This window comes from Mobula birostris, chromosome 11 (assembly GCF_030028105.1).
Source record: "Mobula birostris isolate sMobBir1 chromosome 11, sMobBir1.hap1, whole genome shotgun sequence".
Taxonomy (NCBI): Eukaryota; Metazoa; Chordata; class Chondrichthyes; order Myliobatiformes; family Myliobatidae; genus Mobula; species Mobula birostris.
In genome coordinates, this window is record NC_092380.1 from 92,524,186 (window position 1) to 92,549,653 (window position 25,468).

A 25,468-nucleotide genomic window follows, 5' to 3' on the forward strand; every position below is an offset into this window, starting at 1 on the left:
GATAGAATATTTCAAGGAAAGAGAAAGTTGAGAAGAAAGCAAAACTCTAAAAGGGAGGCCGGATAACAGACAACAGCCATGAGCAGGAAAAGAACTGCAAAGCCTTCTTGCGTATTAGTAAATTGTAAGAGTAAAACACATTCATGAACATGTACACAGGTTTTATTGGGAAAGACATGAGAAATCAAGTCATTGGCTAAAATATCAGCTTTCTGCTCTTAGAAGTTGTTATCATGTAGTATGAGGACCTCAGCACAGAATCTCTTGTCCCCATAACTATCTCCTATCACCATAACTTTGCCTAACTTTACCCTTCCCTGCTGAGTCTCAGATCTGGCCAGCAGTATCTCCACCCCACCCCCAGCAGTAGGAAAGGGATATACGTGTTGCTGTGGAGAATGGCCACAGGGGAACCTCATACTAGCTGCTTACATTCCTTACTTCTCCTGCTGGTCACCCATCCATTACCTGAAGCCTGCACTTTGGATATGACCACCTCAGTAAAAGTTACATCTTTGTATTTTTCAGCCTCCCAGATGGTCCTGAGTACTTCCGCTCCAACTTCAATTCCTTGATATTGCTAGTCGGGAGCTGAAGTTGGGTACCCTTCTGCAGATGTTAGGTACCATGAAATCCCATATCACTCAGGAGGAGAATTCCACTACCTTAACCCTCTTGACTACACTGAACTAAGGACTAAGGTTTTACAGACAATACAAATAAAAACTTACCTTTCCCTTCTCTCTAAAACTTTTGAATTTTGTGCTCACCTAGGTCAATTACTCAACCTCCTCTCACCAAGCTTATTATACATTTGGCTCCAACTTCACAAGCCCAGGTGTCAAAGATATCTGATCAGACTTCATAATCAAATGTATGCTCAATCATTTTGATAACCCAAAATAAAATGTCAGGAAGTCAAAAAGTCTAGAATGTTAAAATAAGAAAAAAAACAGCTGATGTTGAAAATCAAAAATAAAAGCAGAAGATGCTGGAAATACTCAGCAGGTCAGGCAGCATCTGAAGGAAGAGGAAAAGAGCTAAAGCCGGGAAGGGGGTAAAAAAAAACTTTTTAGCCACAGTGAGGCCGGAGGACGGGAGATAGCTCTCATAAGGTAAAACCAAGGTGACATGGGAATAAACTGGTGAATAAGTGAACAGGAGGAGCAGTGAGTGAGAAAGTAGACAGAAAAACGTAGGAGTTCAAAACACAGAGAAGGAAGACACACTCAGATGATTAGGCTGGACATGTCCTCTATTTCCTGAGAGGGGGAGAAAGAACAAAAAAGGAGAAAAAAAAACAACCAGCTGAGCTAGTATCACAGACGGTCAACTAATAGATACTAAGTCAGCAAGTTTCCTGGTTATAAAATACTATATAAAGTCCTGAAGGTTACAACATGACCAATGCTATTCTTCAAACTTGTATTGGACCTTTAACAGGATAGGCTACCATACATTAATAGATTGGAATGGGAGTGGGATAGCGAACTAAAGTGGTAGGCAATTGGATGCTCAGAGTCTCCCCTGCAGATTAAACGCAGGTGGTCTGCAGAGTGGCCGCTCAATCTGCAAATGGTTTCTTCATTGTAGAGGAGGGATAGGGTGGCAGGAGAAAGCTGATATCCAATGAGCTGCAGTCAGGTAGAAAGGAATGGAAACTGCTGTCTTAGCTTTACTGAGGCTGAGTCCCGAGCCCTCATTTTGGAAGTGAGCTAGTCCTCTGCATCAGGGTGCAACAGTGCCATGGAAAGAGTGCAGCTGAGAGAGCATGTTTCTGCCCCTGCCGAGATGCAATCACAGTCCTCAGGCTTAATCCAAAAGACAACAAATAGTGGGCAGCCATGCACTAAGGTCTGTTTTCCAGCCTTAAATGTGTTCTTGAGCTGATAATAACTGTCATGCACACAGCTGAAGACCAGATGTGCATGCTATGCCATTCATAGCCTGGTAGCGTGAGAATCCAGCCTTCGGCACATGAGTACAACCTCCTGTTCTCTCTCAAGACGTCAGATCCTCTCTTGTGGCCTTTGTCTCTCAGGCACAGTCCTCAAAATTGCTCAGGCTGTGAGTACACCCCGTTCAAGAGAAGTGGTGTGGCAGGACACTTTCCAAACCTTTGCAGAGAAGCACGACAACCAAGAGGCATTTCTGACAACTTAATTTTAACCTATGGATGAAATAAGTTTCCTTTGAGACCAGATATTTTGTTCTATTAAGTTGGTGACTCCATTAGTTCATGCTGAGTGAAACCATTCAATTTATTGTCTGTGGATTCTTTTCATCCTCACTGTGCCAGCTGTACAAACACTGAACTGCTGTTGTCCCTGCAGAAGGATGCCTGTGATAGTATTGGGTTCACTGTCTGCAAAGTGCTAAACTCTAAAGGAAATTTTAAATCCTATCCAATAAAGATATTTACAGAGACCCTGACTATAGGGAGCTTATACTGTATTAACCTACTCTTCAAAGACTAACTTATGTCCCTGTCTAGTCTCTGCCAATACCCACTATTTAAGTGGTGGGTTTTCTCCTCCCCCAACCAAGGAGAAGATAATTCCAGCTAACAAAGTATTTTAAACACAGTTCATTTTTAATGAAACATGTTTTAATTTAGACAACTAGTTCTTAACACACATGTAAAACTCACAGAGGATTTCTGATATATAAACTATTTCTGAATTCCAAAAGATTTATAAACTACAAAGGATTTCTAAACATAGGTGCAGTTCATAAGAACTAAAAGAACATACCGACAAGTTGCAGAAAATGAGTCATCTATCAAAGAAACCAAACTTCAGGAATGCATTCCACTTTCTCTCCCTGTCATTCTCCTTGTCATTCCTAACTGAAACCCCCTTTCTTCCCGGGCATCTCAGGAAATGGCATGTTAGCCTTACAGGTGGTCTTCCAACTCAGCGCTGACAACCCCACCTTTTGCCGGCCTCGCACGTCTGGAGTATACACTCTCCGATCCTGCCAAATCCATGAGATTGGGATATCTTGCCCACCCAAGCCCCGGTTTACATGAATATTGTGTGACTTGCTGCCCTGTTACAACTCGTTGCAGGAAGTAACAGGTCGCACACTGCATACAATGAAAAGAAGTATATTTATGAATATTAACTTAACTGAAGAGTTAGTAGACAAAAGAAAGAACAAAACAAAAAGGCCCATTATAATTAAAAAGTCAAATGTGCACAGGTTAGACCATAAGACCATAAGATATAGGTCAATCATGGCTGATCCTTTTTTTCCATCTCTTCCTCAACCCCAATTCCCAGCCTTCTCCAAGTAACCTTTGATACCATGTCCAATCAAGAACTTATCAATCCCTGCCTTAAATACACCCATCGACCTGGCATCCACAGCTGCATGTGGCAACAAATTTCACAAATTCACCACACTTTGGCTAAAGAAATGTATCTACATCTCCAACTGAAAGGGCGCCCCTCTATCCTGAGGTTGTGCCCGCTTGTCCTTGCCTCTCCCACCATGAGAAACATCCTTTCCACATTAACTGTGTCTAGACCTTTCAACATTTGAAAGGTTTCAATGAGTTCCCCCTCATCCTTCTGAATTCCAGCGAGTACAGACCCAGAGCCATCAAACAATCCTCGTATGATAACCCTTTCATTCCTGGAATCATCCTTGTGAACCTCCTCTGGACCCTCTCCAATGCCAGCACGTCTTCTCTAAGATGAGAGGCCAAAAACTGTTCACAATACTCAAGGTGACGCCTCACCAGTGCCTTATAAAGCCAAAACATCACATCCTTGCTCTTGTATTCTAGACCTCTTGAAATGGGCGAAGTCAAATCTTTAAAAAAAAGCCATATTCACCAATCCCCAGTAGACTTCCACACCTTGGCTCCATCGAATCATGGTCCCTACTAATTTGAATCCTATGACCGGTTCTCTTCAGGATCTTCTCTCTCCATCTCCCGTGAACAAAGACAAAGACTCATGCCAGTGTCAGGCACGAAAAAATCACTCCCCCAGCCTTCTCTCTTGATTGATGGCCCACATTCCTAAGCACCCCTTATTTCGAACAATAACTCAAACACTGTAAGCAGTGAAACATTTACCAGGGTGTTACATATGCTTTCTAACATTTATAAAGTTTTGCTACTAGTTGATCTTATTTGATGTTTCCCAGAGACCTACGCTGGAACAAAGCAATTCACCCAAATCGTCTAAATTTAATGCTGTGTGGGCTAACTCCCCGAATACACAGAAATTCCAGCTATTGTTTGATCATACCTTTAACTATGTTTGATGTACTAAATGACAAAATAGGTCTGGTTTGGAACCTTCCTTGATCTCTATCACAAAGATGCAAATAACTTAGCTGCATTTGTCTATTTGATGTAAACCAATTAACATTACCCCAAAGTCTTAGATTGTTTGGCTGATGAAGACCAGAACGGTTCATGGTCACTTCGCATTGCAAACCACATCTCTTGGCAGCCCATCCCTTGCTGTGGGCCAGCAGCTTGTGCTCTGTAGACAGTGTTGTTTGTTTGAAAAGCTGTCCTTTTAACTTCAGACTGATTAATGCTTGCAATTTACATTAAGAACTGAAGACTTGCTCTTGTTTACAATAAGAAGCAGAGCGGGAGATACTAGTTAGAAGTTTAACTTTGTTACAAACAACTCTGACCCTTTGCAAGGGTCATGCTGCTGAATTAGAAAGTTGAGGTTAGCATTAAACCTCTCGGGCTTTGGAAAGTGAATATCCAGCACATATCCATGTAAATAGGTGCAAGGAGCAGCTCAGTGTCCCGTGCTGCATAAGCATAAATTCTTATTCCTGCATATACTTGTACTTGTCCATTCTTTGGCTAAGGAGAGGACAACTTCGACTGTATGAGGGTGATCTATGGTTCCATGTCAACATGCCATATGTAGTCATTGACACAAAATGCTGGAGGAACTCAGCACGTTAGGCAGTATCCATGAAAATGAACAAACAGTCGACATTTTAGGCCAAGACCCTTCTTCAGAACTGGAAAGGAAGGAGGAAGACAGCATAATAAAATGGTGGGAGGAGGGGGAACAAGGATAGCTAGAAGATGATAGGTGAAACCACATGAGTAGGAGAGGTAAATGGCTGGAGATGAAGGGGTCTGAAAGGAGAGAAGAGTGGACCATACAAGAAAGGGAAGGAGGAGGGGCACTCAGGGAAAGTAATAGGTAGGTATGGAAAATGCAAGAGGCTAGAGTGGGGAATAGAAGGAGGGAGAGGAATTTTTTTACTGGATGGAGAAATTGATATTCATGCCATTAGTTTGGAGGCTATGCAAATGGTATTTAAGGTGTTGCTCCTCCATCCTTAGGGTGGCCTCATCATGGCACAAGAGGAGGTCATGGACTGACATGTCAGAATGGGAACGGAGATAGGAATTAAAATGTTGGGCCACTGGGAATTTCCGTTTTTGGCGGATGGAGCAGAGATGCTCGAAGAAGTGGTCCCCCAGTTTATGAAGGGTCTCACAACTGCAGAGTATGCTGCATTAGGAGCACCAGAAACAATAGACAACCCCAACAAATTCACAGGTGAAGTGTTATGTCTCTTGGAAGAACTATTTGGGGCCCTGAGTGGAGGTGAGGGAGGAGGTCAATGAGCAGGTGTAGCATTTTGGTTGTTTGCAGGAATAAATGACGGGCCGGACAAATGGACAAGAGAATTACAGAGGGAGTGATCCCTACAGAAAGCGGAGAGTGGGATGAGGTATGTCATGTCAGTACATGGCCTCCTCTTGTGCCATGATGAGGTCATCCTCAGGGTGGAGGAGCAACACCTTATATTCCATCTGGATAGCCTCCAAACTGATGCCATGAATATTGATTTCACCTTCTGGTTAAAAAAAGATCTTCCCCCTCCCCTCTTTGTCTATACCCCACTCTATCCTCTTGCCTCTTCTCTAGCTGCTTATCACCTCCCCCGGTGCCTGTTCTCCTTCCCTTTCTTCTCTGGTTCACTCTGCTCTCCAATCAGATTCCTTCATCTCCAGCTCTTTCCCTTTTCCATCTGCCTGGCTTCACCTATGATCTTCGAGCTATCCTCTCTCCCCTCCTCCCACCTTCGTATTCTGGCATCTGCCACCTTCCGTTCCATAGATGCTACCTGACCTGCTGGGTTCCTCCAGCATTTTGTGTATGTGGCTTTAGATTTCCAGCTTCTGCAGAATTTCTTATGGTTACAATATGGAGTTATTGGGACTTCTGGGTTCCCAGGTATGTGAGATTTAATTTGGACAATAATTGCTGCCCAACAATGGTAGCTCACCAGCTCACTGACTACAGAGGCAGGGCCTCTGTCTACTTAACAATGATCTCCGCTGTGCCACAGAGAACAAGCGGTAATTGTGAAAGGGGAGACTTAAAAAATCAAAAGACTCAGCGACTAACTTTGATTACTGTTGCCCACACTGCACCAAAATATGCCATCAGGACTGAGAGGGAAGGAGGGAGGTGCCTGAATTAAATGGTGGGGGGAGGAGAAAGAGGCTAGCTGGAAGGTGATAGGTGAAGCTGTGTAGGTGGGAAAGGTCAAGGGCTGAAGAAGAAAGGATCTGATAGGAGAGGAGAGAGGAGACTAGGAGAAAGGAAGGAGGAGGGGGCCCAGGGGATCTAATAGGCAGGTGAGAAGAAGTAAAAGGTCAGAGTGGGGAACAGAGGAAGGCGGGGTGGGAATTTTGTTCTCCAGAGGAAGAAATCGATATTCATACCATCAGGTTGGAGGGTACCCAGATGGAATATAAGGTCACAGCAAGAGAAAATCTGCAGATCCTGGAAATCCGAGCAACACACACAAAATGCTGGAAGAACTCAGCAGGCCAAGCAGCACCTAGGAAATGTAGTGTATGGATAATCATATTAGTATCATGTACTCTGTGTGTGTTGCATCATATTTATTTATTCAAATCTTCAGCAAGATGACAATATTAATTTATTAAATACTGTTTTACATTTTGAATATGTACTATTGATACTGAGAAATTAATTGGAAGCTTCAGCCTTTTGTTTATGGGAGAAAGCCTGTGATCATATTAAGCTAGGTAATATTTAAAACAATTAAGAAGTCCTGTGTGGTTGTAGTATCAAAGAGCCAGTGATCACACAAATGCTAGTGTATTGTATGATGGCAAACCTGTGTCCAATTTGAGGATCAGGGTATTGAAAGAGCTGAATATTATTAATTTTATTTAGATATATAGGACTGTAACAGATCCTTCCAGCCCATGAGCTCACACCACCCTATTATACCCATGTGACCAATTAACCAGCTAACCCATATGTCTTCAGAATGTGGGATGAAATGAGAGCACCCGGAAGAAACCCATGCATTCACGGGGAGAACGTAAAAACACCTTAAAGGCATTGGTGAGAATTGAACCTGTCTCGCTGGTGCAGTATCATTACCGTACCATGATACTTCCAGGATCAAACTCTCCCTCACAGCACATCATAAAGCTGTTTACCTTGGAGAAGACTGCCATGGGGCTCCTGTTGCTGAGGACGAGCGCTGAGTCACTCCTCACCTTTATCATCTTCTTCTTCATACAGTGCCTCAGGACTGTCCTAGCGTGTGTGTCTTCACCCTGGTGTCTTGGCTGTCTGTCCTTCGCTGCAGGCAATGGATGAGCTGTTCTGATTACTCATTATGCACGACGCAGGAGACCACTACAAAGAACGTCACTCTAGCTATTGAATATTATAGAGTGGCGCTGATAGTGAAATCATCAGCCCTTGTGAGGTCTCGTGGTAGCAGCATGGCTGTTGTGCCAGGACCTGTGAAAGGATCGATCAACCTTTTAAGTAAAGGATAACATTGGTCCTTGAAAATCTATTCTTCGGAGTAGCATTGTCCCTGGAGGATTAGTGGCAGACGTAACTAAGAATGAATCAGTCACATGATGTTCCATTATACCCAGAATTGACCATTATAATAATCCTCAGATTCTCCACAATCAGGCATGCATTGCGAGAATGGAGTCCTTTCATGTTAACGAATGTTTATGAGTGTTGTGCAGGAGCTCCAATGTCTACTGCAAAGCTATCTGGGAGTACTGGCAGGGGAAGGAATGCAATGAAAAATATCCAAATGATCACTGTGGCTGATCCTGTGGAAGAATTCAATGAGTTTCCCTCCTGAGAAACAGAATGTATCAATAAACCTTATTAGTGAATTTCACATTAATTGTCATCTGCCTGTACATATATACAACAGTCCTCCAGAACACATTGCATTTATCACACACAGCATATAGTCATAGTCATAGTCATAATCATACTTTATTGATCCCGGGAGAAACTGGTTTTCGTTACAGTTGCACCATAAATAATAAATAGTAATAAAACCATAAATAGTTAAATAGTAATATGTAGATTATGCCAGGAAATAAGTCCAGGACCAGCCTATTGGCACAGGGTGTCTGACCCTCCAAGGGAGGAGTTGTAAAGTTTGATGGCCACAGGCAGGAATGGCTTCCTATGACGCTCCGTGTTGCATCTTGGTGGAATGAGTCTCTGGCTGAATGTACTCCTGTACCCAACCAGTCGATTATGAAGTGGATGGGAGACATTGTCCAAGATGGCATGCAACTTGGACAGCATCCTCTTTTCAGACACCACCGTCAGAGAGTCCAGTTTCATCCCCACAACATCATTGGCCTTACGAATGAGTTTGTTGATTCTGTTGGTGTCTGCTACCCTCAGCCTGCTGCCCCTGCACACAACAGCAAACATGATAGCACTGGTCACCACAGACTTGTAGAACATCCTCAGCATCGCCTGGCAGATGCTAAAGTACCTCAGTCTCCTCAGGAAATAGAGACGGCTCTGACCCTTCTTGTAGACAGCCTCAGTGTTCTTTGACCAGTCCAGTTTATTGTCAATTCGTATCCCCAGGTATTTGTAATCCTCCACCATGTCCACACTGACCCCCTGGATGGAAACAGGGGTCACCGGTACCTTAGCTTTCCTGAGGTCTACCACCAGCTCTTTTTCACATTAAGCTGCAGATAATTCTGCTCACACCACGTGACAAAGTTTCCTACCATAGCCCTGTACTCAGCCTCATCTCCCTTGCTGATGCATCCCACTATGGCAGAGTCATCAGAAAACTTCTGAAGATGACAAGACTCTGTGCAGTAGTTGAAGTCCGAGGTGTAAATGCTGAAGAGAAAGGGAGACAAGACAGTCCCCTGTTGGGCCCCAGTGCTGCTGATCACTCTGTCAGACTCAGAGTGTTGCAAGCACACGTACTGTGGTCTGCCAGTCAGGTAATCAAGAATCCATGATACCAGGGAAGCATCCACCTGCATCGCTGATACATGATACATATAGCACGCGCGCGCGCGCGCACACACACACACACACACACACACACACACACACACACACACACACACCCCACACACACACACACACACACACACACACACACACACACACACACACACACACACACACCACATAAAACAAAATATGACCACAAATAAGTTAATAAAATATAATTCAAAATGTGTGAGAAGTACACAGCACAGGTAAAGAGTAAATAGTACAGTAAACAGTAATCATCTTGCCTTCTTAGTGATGAGACCTCGGTGGTGGTAGAGTATTCATTAGTCTCACAGCCTGAGGGAAGAAGCTGCTCCCAGTCTGGCAGTCCTAGTTCTGATGCTTCTGTACCTCCTTCCTGATGGTAGTGGGTCAAAGAGATTGTGGGATAGGTGATAGGAATCCTTAACAACGCTTTGGATCCTTAGTATACAATGTACCAAGCAGTTCAGGAATACAAATCCATGTTATATGTAGCATATATCGTTAGCTATTATAATGTATGCATTATTTATTATCTTATATAGCTAATATATGGCATTTATTAAGGTCGCACAGCAGAGTGGTGCTTTGCGCAACTCTTTACAGTGCGCTAGCTGTAAGACCAGGATTTGATTCCTGCCGTTGGCTGTAAGGCGGTTGCATGCCCTCCACGTGGTTGTGTGGGTTTCCTCTGCATGTTCCAGCTTCTTCCCATGTTCCGAAGATGCAATATTAGTGTTTGAGTTGTGGCCGTGCTGTATTGGCAGCAGGAATGTGTGAAGTTACTGTTACTAGAGAGAAAGTTCTTGGGAAACTGAAAGGTCTGAAGGTAGATAAATCAACTGGACCAGATGGTGTACACCCCAGGGTTCTGAAAGACATAGCTAAAGGTTTGTGGAAGCATTAGTAATGATCTTTCATGAATCACTCGATTCTGGAATGGTTCCGGAAGCCTGGAAAATTGCAAATGTTACTTCAGTTTCAAGAAGGGAGAGAGGCAGAAGAAGGAAGACTATAGTCCAGTTAGTCTGAACTCAGTGGATGGGAAGATATTAGAGGCACATAATAAAATAAGTCATAGTCAGCATGGCTTCCTGAAGGGAAAACCTTGCCTGACATATCCATAGGAATTCTTTGAAGAAATAACCGGCAGGATAGACAAAGGGGAATCAGCTGATGTTGGGTACCTGGATTTACAAAAGGCCTTTCACAAGATGCCACACACGAAGCTGCTTAACAAGATACAGACCATGATATTACATGGGAGACCATGGAAAGATTTTAGCATGGATAAAGCAGTGGCTGATTGGCAGGAGGCAAAGAGTGGGAAAAAAGAGAGCCTTTTCCGGTTGGCTGCCAGTGACTAGTAGTGTTCCACAAGGACCGATTCTTTTTACTTTATGTGTCAATGATTTGGATGATGGAATTGATGGCTTTGTTGCAAAGTTTGCAGATGATACGAAGATAGGTGGATGGGGCATATAGTTTTGAGGAAGCAGAGAGCCTACAGAAGGATTAAGACAGATTAGGAGAATGGGCAAAGAAATGGTAAATTTAATACAGTGTCAGGAAGTATATGGTCATGCACTTTGGTGGAAGAACTGAAAAGGGTTGACTATTTTCTAACTGGAGAGAAAATACAAACAACAGAAGCACAAAGGAACTCGGGAGTCCTTGCGCAGGATTCCCTAAAGGTTAATTTGCAGTTCAAGTCTGTGGTGAGGAAGGCAAATGCAACGTTTGGATTCGCTTCAAGAGGAATGGAATATATTAGAGAGGATGTAACGTTGAGATTTTAAAAAACACTGGTGAGGCCTCACTTGGAGTATTGTGAACAGTTTTGAACACCAAATCTTAGCTAGGCAGGAGAGGGTTCAAAGGAGGTTAACAAAAATTATTCCAGGATTGAATGGCTTGTCATATTAACAGCATTTGATGGCTCTGGGCCTGTATTCACTATAAGTCAGAAAAATGAGGAGTGACTTCATTGAAAGCTTGTTGCATGGAGCAACTGAGGAGAAGCCAAGTGCAGGACACAGGCACTGCGACTTGACAGGGGGGCAGATTTGGATATGACCTGAACATAGAACTTGACTTGGACTCGAAACTTGACTTGACTTGGACTCGGAGCCTGGAACTGGACTGAACTTGGACTCAGAGCCTGGACCTGGAACACGGAGACGACAACACCAAACAATGACAGTCCATTTGTATCTAGACATGAAGAAGCTCATGAAGACGGTCCCTTTTTCTTGGCGGCTCGGAAGATGGTCCCTTAGTCTTGGCGGCTCGGAGTGGCGACAATTGGCTAGCAAATCTCAGCTGAACATGAAAACAACAAAATTTGCATCTTAACTCGGAGTAGCGGCAAAATGGCCGGCAACTCAGCTGGACATGAAAACAACTGAATTCACTAAGCAGCCTCAGGCACCGAGTCCACGATTCTCGGCTGCCTCGGGATGAGCATAGACGCACTGGCCATGGTGATGCACCAGCAGCGAGTAGATGTAAGCCGGAGCTTTATGCTGCTGGTTTGAATGATGATCAGCTGCCCTAATCAAGGAGCCCAGTGGAACATGGGGAAAAGGAAATTAAAGGAAAATAAGTAATCAATGGACCGGACCGTGACAAAGCTATTGAATGTGAAAGGCTTTGAAAGAGTGGATGTGGAGAGAATGTTTCCTATGATGGGGGAGTCTAAGACCAGAAGACACTGCCTCAGAATAGAGAAGATTTCCTTTTAGAACAGAGATGAGAAAGAATTTCTTTAGCCAGAGAGTGCAAATTTGTGCAATTCTTTGCCAAAGGCAGCTGTGGAGGCCAAGTCTTTATGTCTGTTTAATGCAGAGGTAGATAGATGCTTCATTGGTCAAGGCATGAAGGGATATGGGAAGAAGGCAGGAAGAAGTTGGATCAGCCATGATGAAATGGCGGAGCAGACTCAATGGGCCAAATGTCCTAATTCTGCTTGGACTGTATATCTTATAGTCTGATGGTCTAACAGTGGTGGCATTTGTGGACTGCCCAACAAAGTCCTCCCTGATTTAATTTGACATGAATGAAACATTTCACTGTATAGTAGGTTTTGATGTACATATGACAAATAAACCCAATCATTAATCATTTAAAAAGTTATGGCTGGGGATAAATCTGATGCTAGAAAGTTGAGGGTGAGAAGACACAAAAGATTCCTGGAATCCGGAGTAAAATGTAAACTACTGGGGCAATTTATCAAATCAAACTGCCCCTGTGGAGGCAAAGGATGGTTCACCCAAAACTTAGAACATCTCTTCGCCTCCACAAGTGCTACCTGACACGTTGAGTTTGTCCAGTACTTTATTTGTTGCATGTTGAGGATGAGGGTGTCCATGACGTTGACAGTGAGAGCAATTTAGTTATAGGTGTGTGCATATGTTAGAGGGTTTATGAGGTCACAAATCTCAGTGAGTACTATTTGCTTAAAGCTTAGCTCACTCCCCCAAAAGGACTACGCAAGAGAAGGGCTGAGTTCATGAAGTCCTTGGAGACGGGCAATTCTAGACCTATGGACACTTGGTGATTGCTCTAAAACATCCGTTCCCCTTCTATGTCATCCATTAAGAGGAGAGGTAAGACAAGTACTCACTGCAAGTCAGTTTTGTTTTCAATCAAAGTGATTAAAGATTTAAGGAAAGCTGATATTTTACTCTGGGCAGCATGTCCCTTTCCATATCCGGATCCTGAAGTTAATGACAAGTTTGCCACCCTGTGCAGTAGTCTAGTTCTGAGCGCTGATTAAGCCTGATTGCTTCTGAGAATTCAGTATTTGTAAAACAGTCTCTGCCCCTGGCACTTTGCCCTCCAACCATGTAACAACTGTTCATTCAGCTCCTTTTTCTTCCAACCTGGTTTACTGCATTCAATGTTTGCAATGTGGCTTTCTTTATACATTGGTGTAACCAAGAGTAGCCAGGGTGGCCATTTCAAAGAGCACCTGTACTCCATACACAATGGCCATCTTGAGCTTTCAGTTATATACCATTTTAACTCACTTCCCAGTCTCATCTTGACCTGCAGGCCTTCAGCCTTCTCCATAGCAATGGAGAGGTCAAAAGAAAAGTGATCTCTACAAAGATCTCTATGAAGTGATCACAATTAATTACAAATATAAAACACAATATAATTGATTGCTTCAGTATTCACCCACGTCAAGTCAGTATTTAGTAGATGCACCTTTGGCAGCAATTACAGTTTTGAGTCTGTGTGGATAGGTCTCTATCAGCTTTGCACATCTGATCACTGCAATTTTTCCCTATTCTTCTTTACAAAACTGCTCAAGCCCTGTCAAAGTGCGTGGAGATTATGAATGAACAACACTTTTCAAGTCCAGCCACAAGTTCTCAATTGGATTGAGGTCTGGATTCTGACTTGAGCATTCCAGGACATTAATTTTATTGTGTTTAAGCTATTCCTGTGTAGTTTCAAACAATTATTTTGTGTTTTGTGGTTATAATTAATTTAGATCATTTTGTAGAGATCTGCTTTCACCTTAACACAAAGGAATGTTTTTACTGTTGATCAGCGTCAAAAAAGCCAAATTAAATGTACTGTGATTCAATGTTGTAAAATAATAGGACATAAAGACTCACAAGGGGGCGGTGAAATCTTTTTATAGGCATTGTATACATTATCTTTTGTAATTTTAGATTTATATTATGTATTGTACTGTACTGCTGCTGTAAAACCACAAATTTCATGAGATATGCCAGCTATATTAAACCTGGTTCTGAGTTTTAACTGTATGGCTTATGTAACAGGAATTCAAGAGTCTGTTCCACAATGAATATAATATCCTTATTTAGTCATGCCCTAAAACAAAGACATTTTTCAAGCTCCAACCAATCTAAACTAATCCAAGCACCTATCACTAAGATCCACAGCACCCAGGACATGCTCTCTTCCTATTGCGACCATAAGGAAGGAGGTACAGGAGCCTGAACAGCTTCTTCCCCCCCATAATCCGCAAAATATACCTCACAATTTTGTTCTCTTTTTTGGGCTTCTTATTTATATTTTATATGCTGGATTTCTTATTGTAATTTAGTAATTATAGTAATTTTTTACGTGTTGTATTGTACTGCTGCTGCAAAACAACACACTTCATGGCATACGTCAGTAACAATACATCTGATTCTGATTCTGTATGTAACATCCTATCCACTTACGTTGCCACTTTCAGGAAGCTATAGACCTGAACTTCAAAATCCCACTGTACATCAATGTTGCTGAGGTTTCTGACAGTTATTTCACTTGACCTTCCAAAAAGCAGCACTTCATACTTGTAAATGCTGTAACATTATTCCTGAATTTACAATAATAAACTTTAACTCTCTGTCGAAAACAGAATGATCCAAACCTGATGGCATGAATATCGATACCTTCTTCCAGTATAAAAAAATTTCCTCCCTCTCCCCACTTCTTCTATTCCCTACTCTGTCCTCTAACTTCTTCTCACCTGCCAATTACCTCCCCCAGCTCCCTTCCACCTTCCTTTTTTCCTACGGTCCACTCTCCTCTGCTATCAGATTCTTCCTCTCCAGCCCTTTACCTTTCCTGTTCACCTGGCTTCACCTTCCAGCTATCCCCTTCCCTCTACCCCAACCTTTTTATTCTGAAGTCTTCCCTCTTCCTTTCCAGTCCTAAAAAAGGAACTCTGCCCAAAATGTTGACTGTTTATTCATTTCCATAGATGCAGCCTGACCTGCTGAGTTCCTCCAATGTTTTGTGTGTGTGTGTTGCTGTGGATTTCCAACATCTGCAGAATTTCTTGTGTTTAAAATGAACAGCTTATTGTTAATGTTATGGTCATAAAAATAGACCTTTGCGTTCAACGGAGGGTCATTCTTGCTTTGAAAATAAATACTGAGTGTAACCAAGCAGTGGAATGGCAAAACTGTTGTTGGCTAAAATAAGAAGAAATAAAAGACACCTCTGAAATTCTGCTTGGAAAAAATGTTTCTCAGATGATACTCTCTGCTGAAAATTTTGCCTTCAGGTGGCTGCAGGTGGCTTCCAGTAAATGCATATGAACCACTCACTGATCCCATCTGTGTGTGGTATATAATGGTCTTGACGTGATGTAGGTAAATAAAGTGTAATAAACCACAGGATCAGTGGTTCCATGAAAGAAGATAAAAGACTTTATTTAAGTAAATGATTTTGCTTTAGAGATTGTATCACAAAGCAGAATGATATGCAACATTTTACCAATTTGCCTTCGTGCTTGGAGCAAGGAAACTAATAAGACATTGTGACTGACTGGATCACTTTCCGTGCTAATCTAATTTCCTGGCAGTTTGCAAAACAGGGTCACTGTAGCACTTTGTGCATGTTTGATTGAAACACCTGCACGGATGAGGAAATATATTAGGTCCTTAAGAGAAACGTTATTAAAGCCAGCCTTTAAGAACATGCCAGGGATCTTGCATGATTCTGAAATCAAGATTTCAAAATACTAAGCACTCTCAGCATGTAGCTTGCAGGTTCAGCATTTGGACATATCGCATCAGCCCAGGACTTTGTTACTTTAACTGCACTGAATTTAAGTGTTTGAATAGTTTCACAGCTTTGCATGTCTCTGCTCTATCTCAGATTCCACAAACAACCTAGCGAGCAAAGAACAAAGAACAAAGAATAGTACAGCACAGTACAGGCCCTTCGGCCCACATTGTTGTGCTGACCCTTAAACTCTGCCTCCCATATAACCCCCCAACCTTAAATTCCTCCATATACCTGTCCAGTAGTCTCTCAAATTTCACTAGTGCATCTGCCTCCACCACTGACTCAGGCAGTGCATTCCACGCACCAACCACTCTCCGAGTAAAAAAAACCTTCCTCTAATATCCCCCCTTGAACTTTCCACCCCTTACCTTAAAACCATGTCCTCTTGTATTGAGCAGTGGTGCCCTGGGGAAGAGGCGCTGGCTGTCCACTCTATCTATTCCTCTTATTATCTTGTATACCTCTATCATGTCTCCTCTCATCCTCCTTCTCTTCAAAGAGTAAAGCCCTAGCTCCCCTAATCTCTGATCATAATGCACACTCTCTAAACCAGGCAGCATCCTGGTAAATCTTCTCTGTACCCTTTCCAATGCTTCTGCATCCTTCCTATAGTGAGGTGACCAGAACTGGACACAGTACCCCAAGTGTGGCCTAACCAGAGTTTTAAAGAGCTGCGTCATTACCTCGCGACTCTTAAACTCTATCCCTCGACTTATGAAAGCTAACACCCCATAAGCTTTCTTAACTACCCTATCTACCTGTGAGGCAACTTTCAGGGATCTGTGGACATGTACACCCAGATCCCTCTGCTCCTCCACACTACCAAGTATCCTGCCATTTACTTTGTACTCTGCCTTGGAGTTTGTCTTTCCAAAGTGTACCACCTCGCACTTCTCCGGGTTGAACTCCATCTGCCACTTCTCAGCCCACTTCTGCATTTATATCAATTTCTCTCTGCAGTCCTTGACAATCCTTTACACTATCCACAACACCACCAACCTTTATGTCGTCTGCAAACTTGCCAACCCACCCTTCTACCCCGACATCCTGGTCGTTAATAAAAATCACAAGAAGAAGAGGTCCCAGAACCAATCCTTGTGGGACACCACTAGTCACCACCCTCCAATCCAAATGTACTCCCTGCACCACAACCCTCTGCTTTCTGCAGGCAAGCCAATTCTGAATCCACCTGGCCAAACTTCCCTGAATCCCATGCCTTCTGATTTTCTGAATAAGCCTACCATGTGGAACCTTGTCAAATGCCTTACTAAAATCCATGTAGATCATATCCACTGCAATACCCTCATCTATATGCCTGGTCACTTCCTCAAAGAACTCTATCAGGGTTGTTAGACATGATCTGCCCTTCCCAAAGCCATGCTGACTGTCCCTGATCAGACCATAATTCTCTAAATGCCCATAGATCCAATCTCTAAGAATCTTTTCCAACAGCTTTCCCACCACAGACGTAAGGCTCACTGGTCTGTAATTACCCAGACTATCCCTACTACCTTTTTTGAACAATGGGACAACATTCGCCACCCTCTAATCCTCCGGTACCAATCCTGTGGACAACGAGGACATAAAGATCCTAGCCAGAGGCTCAGCAATCTCTTCCCTCGCCTCATAGAGCAGCCTGGGGAATATTCCATCAGGCCCCGGGGACTTATCCATCCTAATGTATTTTAGCAACTCCAACAGCTCCTCTCCTTTAATATTAACATGCTCCAGAACATCAACCTCACTCGTATTATCCTCATCTTCATCAAGTTCCCTCTCCTTGGTGAATACTGAAGAGAAGTATTCATTGAGGATCTCGCTCGCTTCCACAGCCTCCAGGCACATCTTCCCACCTTTATCTCTAATTGGTCCTACCTTCACTCCTGTCATCCTTTTGTTCTTCACATAATTGAAGAATGCCTTGGGGTTTTCCTTTACCCTACTCACCAAGGTCTTCTCATGCCCCCTTCTTGCTCTTCTCAGCCCCTTCTTAAGCTCCTTTCTTGCCACCCTATAATTCCTCAATAGTCCCATCTGATCCTTGCTTCCTAAACCTCATGTATGCTGCCTTCTTCCACCTGACTAGATTTTCCACCTCACTTGTCACCCATGGTTCCTCACCCTACCATTCTTTATCTTCCTCACCAGGACAAATTTATCCCTAACATCCTGCAAGAGATCTATAAGCATCGACCACATGTCCATAGTACATTTCCCTGCAAAAACATCATCCCAATTCACACCCTCAAGTTCTAGCCTTATAGCCTCATAATTTGCCCTTCCCCAATTAAAAATGTTCCTGTCCTCTCTGATTCTATCCTTTTCCATGATAATATTGAAGGCCAGGGAGTGGTGGTCACTGTCCCCCAGATGCTCACCCACTGAGAGACCTGTGACTTGACCCAGTTCGTCAGCAAGTTCTGCAACTCTGGAAATCTGCAATTATCTGTTGAAAGTCTTGGGCCTGTTCAAGTATTGAAAGTACAAAGTAATCTCATTACTCCTTTCTGTATGATGAAAGGGGTACTGTTTGACCATTTAATTTCTAGGTGCCTGTAATGTACCTGATTTATTCCCTCGGTCTCTCCTTACATATATTGTGACTTATTATTACTGAATTAGCTCAGTTTGGTTGCCTGCCCAATAATCGGTACAGTACAATCCAATCACCATAAGATATAGGAGCAGAATTAGACCATTCTGTTCCACCATTCATCATGGCTGATCTATTTCTCGATCAATTTCATTCTCTTGCCTTCTCCCCATAACCATTCAAGCTCCGACTAACCAAGAACATATCAACATTTGCCTTAAATACACCCAAAGACCTGGCCTATACAGGCACAAGTATCAATGAACTCCACAAATTCATAATTGAATTGAATTAACATTATTAGTTACATCCTTCATATAGATGAGGAGTAAAAACCTTTCCGTTACGCCTCCATATAAATGTGCAATGTGTAATTTATAGTAATTTATAATAAATAGTACGTATAACAGGACAATCAATATAACATAGAAAAAACAATTGTATCAGCATGAATTAATCAGTCTGATGGCCTGGTGGAAGAAGCTGTCCCAGAGCCTGTGGTCCTGGCTTTTATGCTGTAGTATCATTTCTCGGATGGTAGACGCTGGATCAGTTTGTGGTTAGGGTGACACAGGTCCCCAGTGACCCTTCAGGCCCTTTTTACACACCTGTCTTTGTAAATGTCTGAACAGTGGGAAGTTCACATCTCCAGATGCGCTGGGCTGTCCACACCACTCTCTGCAGAGTCCTATGATTCAGGGAAGTACAGTTCCCATACCAGGCAGTGATCCAGCCAGTCAGGGTGCTCTCAATTGTGCCCCTATAGAATGTTCTTAGGATTTGGGGGCCCACACCAAACTTCTTCAACTGTCCGAGGTGAAAGAGGAGCTGTTGTGCCTTTTCACCACACAGCCGGCATGTACAGACCACGAGATCCTCGGTGATGTGTATGCATCACCCTCTCAACCCCAGATCCATTGATGTCAATAGGGGGTAGTCTGTCTCCATTCCTCCTGTAGTCCACAACCAGCTCCTTTGTTTTTGTGACATTAAGGGAGAGATTGTTTTCTTAACACCACTGTGTCAGGATGATGACTTCTTCTCAGTAGGCTGCCTCATTATTATTCGAATTTAGGCCAATCAGTGCAGTATCGTCAGCAAATTGAATTAGCAGGTTGGAGCTGTGGGTGGCGACACAATCATGGGTATACAGAGAGTGAAGGAGAAGGCTTAGTACACAACCCTCAGAGGCACCTGTGTTGATGGTCAAAGGGACAAAGGTGAGGGAGCCCACTCTTAGCAATCTGACAGGAAGTCCAGGATCCAGCTACGCAGGTCAGGGTGGAGGTCAAGGTCTCTAAGACTGCTGAACGGATCCTGACCCGCATCTGGGCCGTACCCTCCAAATATCCGGAACTGCCTCTCAGTTTTTTTGCACTATCTTACTTTCTGTTTTCTATTTTCTATTTATGATTTATAATTTAAATTTTTAATATTTACTATCGATTTGTACTCCAGGGAGCGGGAAGCGCAGAATCAAATATCGCTGTTATGATTGTACGTTCTAGTATCAATTGTTTGGCAAAATAAAGTATAAAGTATAGAGTATAAAGCTTCTTGTTGAGCCTGGGGGAAATTATGGTGTTGGATGCTGAACTGTGGTCAAAGAACAGCATTCTCATATAGGCATCCCTCTTCTCCAGATGTGTAAGAACGGTGTGAAGAGCTGTGGCTATTACATCATCTGTTGGTCGGTTATGTCAGTAGGCAAACTGCAGGGGATCCAGTCTAGGTGGCAGCATGCTGCAGATGTAGTCCTTGACCAGCCTCTCAAAGCATTTGCTTATTATTGAGGTGAGTGAGTGCGGCAGGACGCCAGTCATTCAGACAACCGTCTGGCTAAAGAAATTCCTCCTCATCTCCATTCTAAATGGTTATCCCTCTATTCTGAGACCACAAACAAGAGAAAATCTACAGATTCTGGAAATCCAAGCAATACACAAAGTGCTGGAGGAACTCAGCAGGCCAGGCAGCATCTATGGAAGAAAGTACAGTTGACGTTTTGCCGAAACCCTTCAGCAGGGCTGGAGAAAAAATGCGTGGGGGGGGGGCGGAGGGGAGAGAGAACCAACAAGTGATGAGGGAAACTGGGAGGGGAGGGATGAAGCAAAGAGCTGGAAAGTTAATTGGTGAGGTGAGGTGAGAGAGGGAAAAGGGGATGGCAAATGGAGAAGGTGGAGGAGAGGTTTGGGGGGCATGATTGGAAGTTTGAAAAGTTGGTGTTCATGTTGTGCCCTCTGACCCTAGACTCCCCCACTATAGATCCCAGGCATCTATCCACTCTATCTAGGCCTTTCAATATTCAATGAGATCCTGCCACATTTTTCTAAATTCCAGTGAGTATAGACCTAGTGCCATCAAGCGCTCCTCATATGATAAGTCTTTTAATCATGGAATCATTTTCGTGAACCTCCTTCAAAACTTCTCCAATATCAGCACCTTCCTTCTTAGATAGGTGGCCCAAAACAGCTCACAATACTCCAAGTGAGGCCTCACCAGTGCGTTATAAAGCCTCAGCATTACATCCTTGCTTTTAAATTCTGAAACTGAACGCTATCATTAGAACCATAGAACTATAGAACACTACAGCACAGAAAACAGGCCATTCAGCCCTTCTAGTCTGTGCAGAAACCCAGTCCATAACCCTTCAAACTTTTCCCATCCATGTATCTATCCAATTTATTCTTGAAACTTAAGAGTGAGCCCGCATTTACCACGTCAGATGGTAGCTTGTTCCACACCCCCACCACTCTCTGTGAAGTTCCCCCAAACCTTTCCCCTTTCACCCTAAAGCCATGTCCTCTCGTATTTATCTCTCCTAATCTAAGTGGAAAGAGCCTACTTGAATTTACTCTGTTTATACCCCTCATAATTTTATAAACCTTTATCAAATTCCCCCTCATTCTTCTACGCTCAAAGGAATAAAGTCCTAACCTGTTCAATCTTTCCCTGTAACTCAATTCCTGAAGACCTGGCAACATCCTAGTAAATCTTCTTTGCACTCTTTCAATCTTACTGATATCCTTCCTATAGTTAGCTGAACAGAAATGCACACAATACTCCAAATTTGGCCTCACCAATGTCGTATACAATTTCACCATAACATCCCAACTCCTATACTCAATACTTTGATTTATGAATGCCAGGATGCCAAAAGCTTTCTTTACAACCCTGTCTACCTGTGACGCCACTTTCAGGGAATTATGTATCTGAACTCCCAGATCCCTTTGTTCCTCCGCACTCCTCAGCGCCTACCATTTACTGTGCATGCCCTACCTTGATTTGTCCTTACAAAATGCAACACCTCACACTTGTCTGCATTAAATTCCATCTGCCATTTTCTGGCCTATTTTTGCAATTGGTCCAGATTGTGTTTGCATTCTTCACTACTAACTCAACCTGCAAGTTAACCTATAGGGAATCCTGCACGAGGACTTCCAAGTCCTTTTGTAACTTGAATTTTTTGAATAATCTCTCCATTTACAAATAGTCTATGTTTTTATTTCTTCTACCAAAGTTCATGGCCAAACACTTCCTGACATTGTATTCCATCTGCCACTTCTTTGCCCATTTTCCTAATCAGTCTAAGTCTTTCTGCAAACTCCCTGCTTTCCCAACACATCCTGGCCCTCCTGCCTATTTTTGTATTGTCTGCAAACTTGGCTATAATGCCATCAATTCCGTCATCCAAATCATTGACATACAACATAAAAAGAAGCAGTCCCAACTCCAGACTTCTGCAGAACACCACTCGTCAGCGGCAGCAATCAGAAAACACATCATTTATTCCTACTCTTCGCCTCTTGCTCATCAGTATGCTTTATCCATGCTGGTATCTTTCCTGTGTTCGCTACGAAGGACTACAGTCAGTGACAGATCAGTGAATTTTAATGAATTGACGACAGAGGAAGCAGACAGATGAATTGTCTTTGTTCTTGCTCTGTACTTGGGGATGGAGGCTGCCATCATATGAAGAGAGTCTGTGTTCTCCATTTAGTGAGTTCAAGTTGCTTGGCTTGTTAAGTGTTATAAAGAAGGAGTAATGATGCTCCAAGCAATCTGCTGGACTAGAATTTGTTTCCAAATAAAGGATATTTGTGAGATGTTCTATAACATGCAGGTTTGTGACTGTTGGGGTCTGAATTTGCCCTGTTTGATTCAAGGCTGATTGAGAACAAAGAGCTATAAATTACTGACTGTCACTTGCTAGGAAGAGGGCAATAAATGGATGCTGACTTGGAGCAGAGTCAATAAAAAGGTGTTAAAGGTTAGATACATGACCTGTAGCCAATGACACTGGGGTGCAATCTTTTAATTGATAAGGAATAAATATAAAAGTGGATGCATCGCGTGTGCTGTCAGCAATAACTTGGAAGAATAATCATCGTAGATACATGAGTGAGTGACCCTATGTAGAACAGCATGGAGAGTGAGTCAGGACTATGAGGAACTTCTGGCCAGCGTGTACTTCTTTGTCCGGGTAATACCTTTGCTATTTTTGACTATTCTGTAGAGTCAGGGAAACTTAGTGGGTGTACACACAGATATTTAGTGTATACATGCACATGCTTGTTAGTTTAGACAATAAAAGTATTTGTCGATAATTACAGACCCTCTCTGTGCCTCCCTGATCATTATTATAAGGGGTGATTCATGTAACATCTGCAATATCATGGGCTCTTATCTTGTTAAGTAGCTTCATGTACAACATCTTCTGAAAGGTCTTCTGAAAATCCATGTACACAACACCCACCAATTCTCCTTTGTCTATTCTGCTTATTGTTTCCTCAAAGGATTCCAACAGTTTTGTCAGGCAGGACTTTCACTTAAGTAAACTATATTGGCTCTGGCCTATTTATTATGTGCTTCCAAGTACCCCAAAACCTCATCCTTTATAACTAACTCCAACATCTTCCCAACCTCTGAGGTCAGGCTAACTGGCCTATAGTTTCCTTTCTTCTGCCTCCCTCGCTTCTTGAAGAGTGGAGTGACATTTTTAATTTTCCTGTCCTCTGGAACCATTCCAGAAGTTTGTAATATCACTACTAATGCCTCCGCATTCTCTTCAGCTACCTCTTTCAGAACCCTGGAGTGTAGTCCACTCTGTACAAATGATTTATCTACCTCTGACCTTTCAGTTTTCCTAACATCTTCTCCCTAGTAATATCAACTGCACTCACTTCTGCCCCCTGACACTCTCAAACTTCCAACATACTGCTAGTGGCTTCTCCAGTGAAGACTGATGCAAAATACTTATTCAGTTCATCTACCATTTCCTTGTCCCTCATTCCTGCCTCCCCAGGATTATTTATCGGTGGTTCGATATCTACACTTGCCTCTCTTTTGTTCTTTATATATCTGGAAAAAATGTGGTTTCCACTTTGATATTATTGGCTAGTTTACCTTCTGTTGGCTTTTAAAATATTCCCAGTCCTCTAACTTCTCACTAATTTTTGCTTTCTTATATGCCCTCTTTTTTGCTTTTATGTTGGTTTTAATTTCCCTTGTCAGCTATATGGTTGTGTCCGCCTGCCTTTGGATTGCTTCTTAGGGATGTATCAATCTTGCACATTCTGAATTGCTCCAAGAAACTACAGCCATTGCTACTCCACCATCATCCCCTTCTACTCAACTTTGGTCAGCTCTTCTCTCATACCTCTGTAATTTCCATTACACCACTATAATACTGTTACATCTGACTTTCTCTACTCCCTCTCAAATTACAGTGTGAATTCAATTGTATTATGATTACTGTCTCCTAAGGGTTCCTTTACCTTAAGCTCCCTAATCAAACCTAATCCAGAATAACTGATCCCCTAGTGGACTCAACTACAGGCAGTTATAAAAAGCTATTTCATATGCATTCTACATTTCTCTCTCTTGGGATCCAGCACCAACCTAATTTTCCAAATCATCCTGCATATTGAAATCCCAGTTGACTATCACAGCATTGTCATTTTGACATGTCTTTTCTATATCCTGTTGTAATTTGTAGCCCACATCCTAGCTACAGTTTGGAGGGTTAGGAGGCTTGTATTAAACTCTCATCAGGGTCTTTTTACCCTTGCTGTTTCTTATCTCTACCCACAACAATTCTACATCTTCTGATCCTATGTTACCCCTTTCTAAGGATTTGATTTCATTTTTTACCAACAGAGCCATGCCATCCCCTTTGCCAACTGTCTGTCCTTTCCATTCAATATGTATCCTTGTATGTTGAAGCCCAACTATAACCTTCTTTTAGCCATGACTAAGCTATGCCTATTTCTATTTACAGTACAAAATCGTCTACCTTATTTCGAATACTGCCTGCAATTGAGATATAACAGCTACAGCCCTGTATTCATCACCTTTTTTGATTTTGTCCCCTTGTTACACTGCAACTCATTCCACTGACTACAATCTAGCCTTATCAGCTGCCTATCCTTCCTGACAGTCTCACTACACATGGCCTCTGTATATCAACTGCTCCATCCTCAGCTCTATCACTCAGGCTTCCATCCATTGGCATCCTTGGGATTTTACAGGCTTACTAGGTTTCTGCATGTTACTCTTATTAATGTCTAAACACACTTTTTTTTTAACATGTAACACTGTTGTATGATAAATCTTCCAGTGTACCAGAATAGGAGCAGGAAATATACCAATACTCTAGATGTTGTTTGCAAGCAATATTCCTACCCGCTTTCCTGACCCCTGTGTTCCAGGCACGATCCCTAGCTGATCTCTAAGCTCTCGATTCCGGCTGTAAACCCAGCTTGTACTCCAGATTCCAGCTCTCACTCCAGGATAACGAGTATGCCAAATGCCAAACCAGCATGATATTTAGACAGTTCAATGCCAGATTACTGGAGTTTTAATGAACACAGGGAGAAATCTTTTGTTAGGGTCATCTGTTGTGCCTGGTGCTCCTGCTGCAGCCTCCTCTACGAACTGACACAGATTGGAGGACTGCTTTATCAAGCCCCATTGCTCTATCTGCTGCAAAAAGCAGGATCTCCCTATG